The 9198-nt window shown below is 41.1% G+C and overlaps 1 protein-coding gene across 7 annotated transcripts in view; it reads right to left on the reverse strand.

Annotated features, from left to right (window-relative positions):
* LOC102308225 (receptor-type tyrosine-protein phosphatase U) overlaps nt 1-9198 on the reverse strand; it is a 259704-nt gene that overhangs the window by 174452 nt on the left and 76054 nt on the right. The gene's annotated exons all lie outside the window — the stretch shown is intronic.

Genomic DNA, 9198 nt, shown 5'->3' on the forward strand with positions numbered 1-9198 from the left:
TTATGTAGCTATTGGTTGTCTCCAATATGGAAACAATGGTTGAGTAATTGCTCAGATCTTCATCATTAACTGTGGCTCCTTGGGGGTAGAGGAATGATGAAGAAACAAGAATTCTCGAGTGCAGCACAGGTATGAAGATTCACATAAACAAGAAAGCAGAATAAAACAGAGAGCGTTAGGATAAAAAAAAGATTTTAGATGTGCACGCTTCCAGTTTCCTTGTGCTACAAGTAATTGGTACTAGCAATGACCTTTGCTTTTAGCTTCAAAAAAAGAGAAAGCTAATTGGGCTAAATTTGATTTTTCATGACCTACCTAGAGCCGTTTGCTTGTGCCCAGTTGCCCAGGCAATGTCGTTATGTTTTGAAATTTTCAATTCCACGTTATTTATAATGGCATCGTAATCAATAGGGCATATAAATGGAGCAATAACAAAAAACCTAACTTGGAATAATCCACAGCTTTCCTAAGGTAACTTTGTCAACAAGGTCCTTGTTTCTGCAGCCCGAGCAGTCAAATTCAGCACAAATGGAAAAAGCAGGAATGAATCTAACCAGTGCTTCTACAGACTCAAATGAGTCTCCTCAGGTTAAAAACAAAGTGTGATCTGTGCAGCTCCACCTGCCCAGAGAATAGTAGCATGGGACCTGCTGCCAGAGGGTAGCTTAGAAATAATGGTGTGGGATGCAGGGGAGATACTCATTTATAAGACATACGGTGCAGCACCAGCCTGTCACCAATCCTCTGAAATAGCCATTTCTTAGTCTGGCCCTGGCTTAAAGACAGGCCTAACGCTGTTCTGTCTAACTACAAACACCCTGAGCTCACTGCGGTCCCAGGACCCTCTTCACTAACAGATCGTATTAAGGCTTGGCAGCCATGCTGCTGGTGTTAAAGAGCTACTCTGACTCTGTGCCAGCTTCAGCTTAATAGCATCCCGTTTGGCTTGCTCCCTCAATACTGCTTTTGTCTTGTGCGTCGAAGCTCCATCTGTTTTCTGTAGTAATATATATGTTTTGAAGTCAGAGGAAGTGTTGGATGTTGCATTAAACTAGCAAGGCAGCTAATTTTGGACCGCTGTTTTCTCTGTTCCTGCTGACAAACAAATATCACCACCACACCACCAGTGAACTTCCCCACTGCCCCGGCCTTCTTCCCCTCTGCCTGCAGCCAAGCAAGTGTTTCCGGGTGTGTAAGCATATCAGAGCCTTAATTGCCTCCTGAGTACGGGCTGCTTGTTGTGCTGCGTCATGCCCGGTTATCTGAGGATGAGAGGGCTGGGCAGTGGAGCGGGGTCTGCAGTTGAGGCCTGCTTTTCATTGAAAGCCCTCCAGCTCCAGGAAGAAACGTCACCATCAGACACGTTTCACTGACTCCCCTCATTAAGGCTCATCCTCCTTTACTTTTTAGCACACGCGTTCCCCTCAATGCCCAAATGAGCTTCTCTGGCAGCAGGAGGGAGAGCCCATGTAATTAGAAAAGCCACATGCGTTCTGTTGAATTCATAGTGATGTGTCTGTGTGTGGACCGCACACGTCAGACACACGCATTAGCTGGGTGCGTTGGCTGTTTTGATGTTTACTTAAAAAAATGAATAAAATTATAATGAATCTGTCAATGTCCCACAGGCTGAAGCTGTAACATCAATGGGAATTATTTGTGTTCATCACAGCAATGGTGAATATGGCCAAAGTGAGTGCATGATTGCTGCTTTTTACAAATAATAATTTGAATGTGAGAGAAAAAAAACAGCCTTTAGAATGCTAATTGCTTATCAGAGGTGAGCGCAGCTCTTTTAGGCACAGTCCCAGAGCAACGTAGGACCTTGCAGAGCACCAATAACACCCAGAGATGTGGGCCCTGAGGTAACTTTGTGAAGAATTGCCACATCTGACAAGCTCCTCAAGGGGAGAACAATAAAAAGGAAAAATGAATAAAATATGCAAGAATAAGGCAGTTGCCTTTTTAAAAGGTAGGAGAGGTAAACACGACCTGAGCTTGTTCAAAGATACAAAACAGAGAATATGTTATCTGTCTGGGTTCCCCTTAGAAAAAGTATTCAGGGACACCCAACGTAACTATGGACTGTTATAACCCTATTAAAGCAGACATTTAAATTATCAAGTCATCCATTATCCAAAGCTGGAGGTTCATTTTGAAGTCGCTCCTTTGCTCCAGGCTTAAATAGATTGCAGTGTTTCATCAGATCCCACGTTGGCAAGCCATGAAATGTGTTTTCTTACTAGTTTTGTATGAGAGTGATGCTCAGAGAAATCCTCCTAGTGTTGTATGGTGTGATTTTGCCTGAATTCCAATAAAAGTAATCCTTCTTATGTGTTTTTAAATGTGTTAATAAATATCATGTTCAGGCTTCTTTCTGTTTAGGTGGCGGTTTAGAAAAACAGTCGTGTGTTGTAGTTTTTACCAAATGTTGGCAATGGTACACTTTGTCTAGGGACTGTTTTCAGTAGTGGATTAATACTCTGCTGTTTTTGTAGCTTTATGTGACAAAAGAATACACAAGAAATCCATATGGGGGGGGGGTTCATCTTACCATGAGGTTTGCTTACAATAGTAGGAGTATAAAGTATCACCTGTTTCAAAATTTGAAAACATATTTAATGTAATGATTTTCAAACATTGTCATTATTTTACATTGGTTGAATGCAATAACCTACAGTAAGCCATTATGTGTGTGTAAAGCAAACTAATATGCACAGAATGTCAGTAAAATAAAATATGTAATTCACCTGTGGTTTCATATGATTTAGCATTGCTTCAGAAGCAGAACATAGTAATCACAATGCCATCACGTTGAATATTCACAACAAGCAGCCAGGGAAGGTTCACCTTGTGCTGCCCAAAAACGTTCTGACCTGTGGACACCTGTCTAGCACCAGTTTAATTGGCAGCAGATCCTTTGCGTTGCGAGTGGGGCCTCCGCGGATTTGACTTGTTACAGTGGATCCTGTTAACCTGGCCTCCAAACTCCCATGATCTAAAGGGCTTGTGCTCTTAACCTGGCAACAGAAGTGAGATAAGTTGTACCTGAGGCGTTTTGTTGAGATGATTGTCTTGAGGGAGGAGGCTGCTCAGCAACAATGAATACCATGTCCCAAATGTTAGTAGAAAAACATTGCATTGTAACAAGATGATTAGTATTCAGTTCACTGGGTTTTAATACTAGAAAAAATGTAAAAAAAAAAGAAAAAAGATTTTATTCATCAAACAGTGAATTTTGGGGTGTGTATTTATTTATGCTAGAACCAACAAAGAGGTGGTAAAATAAAATAAAATCTCTTATTATCTGCTTAGTTTGTTCTTTGTTTTTGTCATTTATTGTAGCTTCATTTCCTGATATGTTTTCCATGATTTTATTCTCATTTTTGACTGTGTTTGCTATCAGAATTTGTAATTATAGTTATTCTTTAAAGTTTATTACCTGAGCTTCAATTTTCTTGTCCTTGTGTGTCTGTTTTGCCGTTCTGTGTTAAATGCTCCCATGTTTAGTTTCCTGATTTATTTTGCTAGTCTCTTGTCTCGTGTGTGATCTGTGTAAATGTGATTCCCTTGGCTAGTCAGTGAAAAGGGGCCAGATGTGATGAATTTTCAATATTCTACTTTTAAATGATTTATTAAAGTGTGTTTCATATTTTTTTTTGTCAATTGTGAAGTCATTTTTTAAAAGTATGTGATGACGTCTTCAATCTGAGTTAGGCTTTATTTTTACACCTTTTTTACTGACACGTTATCGAAAATTCATATTTTACTTTTACATCTGTTCTTCTTTGTTTTCAACCTATATTCAATTAAATACACTACAAGGAAAATATATCTCTCATTTTGAATTTGATGCCTGCAACATGTTCCAAAAAAATAAAGCTGGGACAAGGCAGCACAAGACTGAGAAAGTTGAGGAATGTTCAAAAAACACCTGTTTTCAACATTCCACTGGTGAAAATTTTGATTGGAAATAGTTTGCCATGATTGGGTATAAAAGAATCATCCCCAAATGGCCCAGTCGTTCACAAGCAAGGATGGGGCCCGAGCTCATCTGAGATGGACTGACTGAAAAGTGTGCTGTGGTCTCACGAGTCCATATTTCAAATTGTTTTTGGAAATCATGGACTTTGTGTCTTCCAGACAAAAGAGGAAAAGGACCAGATTGTTTGCAGATTGATTGCAGATTGTTATTACAGCAAAGTTTAAAAGCCAGCATCTGTGATGGTATGGGGTGTGTTAGTGCCCATGGCATTGGTAACTTGCACATCTGTGAAGGCGCATACATGCTGAACGGTACATACAGGTTTTGGAGCAACATATGCTGCCATCCAAGCGACGTCTTTTTCAGGGACAGCCCTGCTTGTCCCCTCAGCAGTACAATGCAAAGCCATATTCTGCATGTGTTACATCAAAGTGGCTTCATAGTAAAAGATTGTGGGTACTAAAATGGCCTGCCAGTAGTGCAGACCTATCTCCCATTGAAAATGTGTGGCGCAATATGAAGTGCAAAATATGACAATGGAGGCCCCGGACTGTTGAGCAACTGAAGTTGTAGATCAAGCAAGAATGGGAAAGAATTCCACCTACACAGCTTCAACAATTAGTGTCCTGAGTTTCCAAACACTTATTGAGTGTTGTTAAAAGGAAAGGAGATATAGCACAGTGGTAAATATGCCCCCGTCCCAGCTTTTTTGGAACATGCTACAGGCATCAAATTCAAAATGAGTGAAAGTTTGCAAAACAACAATAACATTTATCAGTTTGAACATTAGACATCTTGTCTTTGTATTGTATTTAATTGAATATAGATTGAAACTGATTTTTATTTATGTTTTACATGCCGTCCTAAATTTATTGGAATTGAGGTTGTACAATCAAGGTAATAAGCTGCATTAACTGTATGGATGTTGGGACTATGACCAGTAAAGGCAGAGAGCTGGCTGATATGATGGTGAGGAAGAAACTTGTAACTTGAAGGAAGAATATGTAAATTGTGTTGTGGAGGTGAGGAGTGTCAACATCATAACTTTGAAGGTGGAATTTGAAGGGGGGATGTCCAAAGTTTTCAGTCATACCACAGGTTGGCAGTCAGAAGAAAGAGTGAGTTCTGGAGTAAGCTGAAGTAGGGGAACCTCTGGGTGTCCCCAGGGGGAATGTGATTGGTGATTCGAGCAGACTTTAATTGGCATGTAGGTGAGGTGAAGGGAACACAGGTGACAAGAAGGCATGGTTTTAAGGAGGTTTTAAGGAGAGAAATACATACGGACAGATGGTAGTGAAATTTGCAAAAAACAGTTGATATAATGAACACATACTTTAAGAAGAGAGAAGAACATATAGTGACATATAATAGTGGCGAAACCTTAACTCGTCTTAGATAGGAGACTGCAAAGTGATGTCAGTGCAGAATAAAGATAGCCAGCATCTTGGAGGCAAAGAAGTGACAAAGGGAAAGGCTTATGGTAAACGAAAGAAGGAAATTCACACTTTTTTCTATCCTGAAAATAGACTTCTAGACACTGGGTGCTGTGTTTTTTGGTATTGTCATCATGTTGATTAAACAGCTGACAAAGATGGTTGTATGTCTGTCATACTGCATACCTTAAGGTTTTTTGTCACTTTTGCACTGGACACTAATGGAAAAATAGGTCTTGTTTTGATTTGCTAGGTAGAGAGCTGGACAAGATGTGTAGCAAGTTTGGGTGGAAAGGCAGTCACCTCAGATGACAAATCTGTGGAGGTATAGAGACGTGCAGGAGAGCGAGCAGTGAAGTTTCTGACCAGACTGTTTAACACAGTCTTGGAGAGGAATGGAGTAGAAGTGTATTGGCACCAGTTTTAAAGAGAAAGGGCGATGTGCAGAGCTGTAGCAACTGCACGGGGATAAAGCTGATGAGCCATAACATGAAGATATGCGAAAGGGTTGTTGAAGCTAGGCTGAGAAAAGAGATGACGATCAGTGAGCAGCAGTGTGGCTTCATGCCAAGGGAGTACTACAGATTGATTTGAGAGGGTTGGGGAAGTATAGAGAAGGTCAGAAGAAGGTTCACTGTGTCTTTGTGGCTCTAGAGAAGGTACGTGAATGGGTGCCATGACTTTCTCGTGCCGTATGTGAGGCTGGGGCAGGACATGTATTCAGTTTAATTCAATTTTATTTATACGGCGCCAAATCACAACAACATGGCTCAAGATTTGGGAGTTTGCCTTGTAATCGGAAGGTTGCCGGTTCGAGCCCCGGCTTGGACAGTTTCGGCCGTTGTGTCCTTGGGCAAGACACTTCACCCGTTGCCTACTGGTGGTGGTCAGAGGGCCCGGTGGTGCCAGTGTCGGCAGCCTCGCCTCTGTCAGTGCGCCCCAGGGTGGCTGTGGCTACAATGTAGCTTGCCATCACCAGTGTGTGAATGGGTGGATGACTGGATGTGTAAAGCGCTTTGGGGTCCTTAGGGACTAGTAAAGCGCTATACAAATACAGGCCATTTACCATTTACCATACAGAGAAAAACACAATAATCATATGACTCCCTATGAGCAAGAACTTTGGCGACAGTGGGAAGGAAAAACTCCCTTTTAACAGGAAGAAACCTCCGGCAGAACCAGGCTCAGGGAGGGGCGGGGCCATCTGCCGTGACCGGTTGGGGTGAGAGAAGGAAGACAGGACAAAAGAAATGCTGTGGAAGAGAGCCAGAGATTAATAACAAGTATGATTCAATGCAGAGAGGTCTATTAACACATAGTGAGTGAGAAAGGTGACTGAAGAAGAAACACTCAATGCATCATGGGAATCCCCCAGCAGCAAGACACAGGTTGGAATGAGGACAGTGAGACAGTGGGGAGTTGTATGGTAGGAGTGACAGATATTTTTCCTTTACATGAAATAACATGAAATAATCTAAAAGATTTGAAAACTGATGCACCCATAAAACTTGATCTAAAATTTTGGTTTGTCAAATCTAGCTCTTAATTAGAAAACATTGGGGTAAAATTATCAGCATGACTGATAACTGAATGACTTTGTCATTCTGGCCATTGTTGCAGATAAGGGGGTCAAAATCACACCCTCTTTTCCTGTTTTATTTGCCTCTTTTCTTTCAGTACTTGAAGGTTCTGCCAGCATCTCTATGGAGGTGAATGAGAAACTTTTTAATCAGAGCAATAAGGTAGCAAATAGGAGACTCTTTTGGGGCAATGGCTACCCTAAAAGACGAATAATGTGTTTTGGATTTACTATGCTTTTAGCATCCACAGAAAGTGTTAACTGAATTAGCAGGCATGTGTAGGGTTAATGTCAGGAAGTAACAGGAGGCGCATAACTCTGAGTTGAGCTCTGAGTTGCAGTGAGACAGCTAGGAGAGGCAGTGTAGTGAGATTAATGGAGGAAGGTGCAAACCAGAGTGGCTGTGAAGGACCCCGGGTATGACTGTCCAACTTAGCACACTTCTACAGTGAACACACGACCCTGACTAATAGCCCACACAGCAGGCCCATCATAAATACGTTGTGATGGAGCGGGAGGAAAACACAAGCCTCTTACACAGTATTTATCCTGGAGAGGGAGAAATAAATTAGAGGGGCGAGACAGAAAACGTGAGCTGGGTGAAGAGCCCTCAAACTGAAAGAGGAGAGGGAAAGAGCAAAGCCAAAGAGGGGTGAGGATAATGAGAACAAATCAGATGTGGTGCACAGCATGTAGAACAAGAGGATTCATGGAAAACAAGACGTTTCTTCATCTCAGATGCCGTACGGTATAAAACGCCAAGAGGTAATCAAAGAAATCTGAAATGTGGAAGGTTTTCGATTGATCACACTGTTCCAAGCTGTGCAGTTCTCAGACTTAAATCATCTATATACAGATTTAACAAGGACATTCATTTGCAATTACTCTTACATGGATAACAGTGATTACACAGCACAGGGCAGAGTGGCGACTTTTTCTCACCAACATAAATCCCAGCTAGTATGGATGGCTGCCAAACTGTGAGATTGCCCTTCACTGCTCGTTTGAAGAACATGAACTTTAAATAGAACTGAAACCCCATTAAAACAACACTGTTGCCTCCGTCTTTCCAGATTAACTGAATTGCTGCTCTTTTTTCAGTTTCAAGGAACTGAAACTGAAAAAAAGGATCCGCTATTGTTGTCATCTGGACTAGTTCAGCCTGACCAAAACTATCATTCTGATCATTCAAAACTATCAGATAAAGCTATGCCACTGCTCTGCCACTTCCATTTAAGCATTTGTAGGCAATGTATCAGACCTGACAAGTTTAGTGGGGGGACGGGGGCAATACAGCTCATCAATACTCATCCAGCAGGAGACTCTTACAAGCACTGCAACTGCATTCTCACAGGCCTCAACGAGGAAGATTGGAGGCAGTGCAAGAGAGGGCCAAAGAAAACGAAAGCACACAGTATGACAGACACAATCATCTTTGTCAGCTGTTTGATCGACATAGGTTTCTGACAACAATGCCAAAGAACATGGCACCCAGTATGTGTAAATCTGTTATACCTTTTCATAGAACTTTGTTTCTGTGTCGTCTTATTAAATGTTAAATATCATGAATTGTTCACTTGGAGCTGCTTTTTTTTCTCAGCTTTTCTGTAACGTGATGTCTTTTTGCACACTAGCAATGCCAGATTTTTATTAATGCTACCTGCATGCTGTAACATCCATTCTTGTGCATGAGCCAAAGAAAACTAAACATTTGATAATAAAGCTGGTAATTAGAAACACTGCATGATACCTTTAACTAGAATATTTCACATATACACATGGTATTCTCCAATAAACTGGTGTTACTGTAGTAAAGGGGAAATGAAGTGTGTGAGAGACACAATCCAGAAAGAAAGCATTGTTTTAGAATCGAACTGTGTTGGCTGTTTTACACAGTCAGCCCATGACATTCAATATTACCTGGGAAAAGAACAACCTTTGTGCCAGTTTTAAAACACTAAAAAGCTAGGGGGAATAAAACACATTAACAATAAAGATATTTTTTGTGCTATTTCTTCTTTTTTCCTCTTTGTTTTGTTGCCTTTGAGTGTTTTTGTACCTCTGTGTCAGCCCTTTCCATCCTACTTTTTGTAAATATGATTTATCAGACTAGGGCTGGGCCATATTATACCGTTCACGGTAATACCGGTATAATGTTAGGCAACGATAGGAAAATGAAATATCGCGATAGAATGGGAGTA

The sequence above is a fragment of the Haplochromis burtoni genome, unplaced genomic scaffold (assembly GCF_018398535.1).
Source record: "Haplochromis burtoni strain Fernald_Lab_line unplaced genomic scaffold, NCSU_Asbu1 Contig_299, whole genome shotgun sequence".
Lineage (NCBI taxonomy): Eukaryota > Metazoa > Chordata > Actinopteri > Cichliformes > Cichlidae > Haplochromis > Haplochromis burtoni.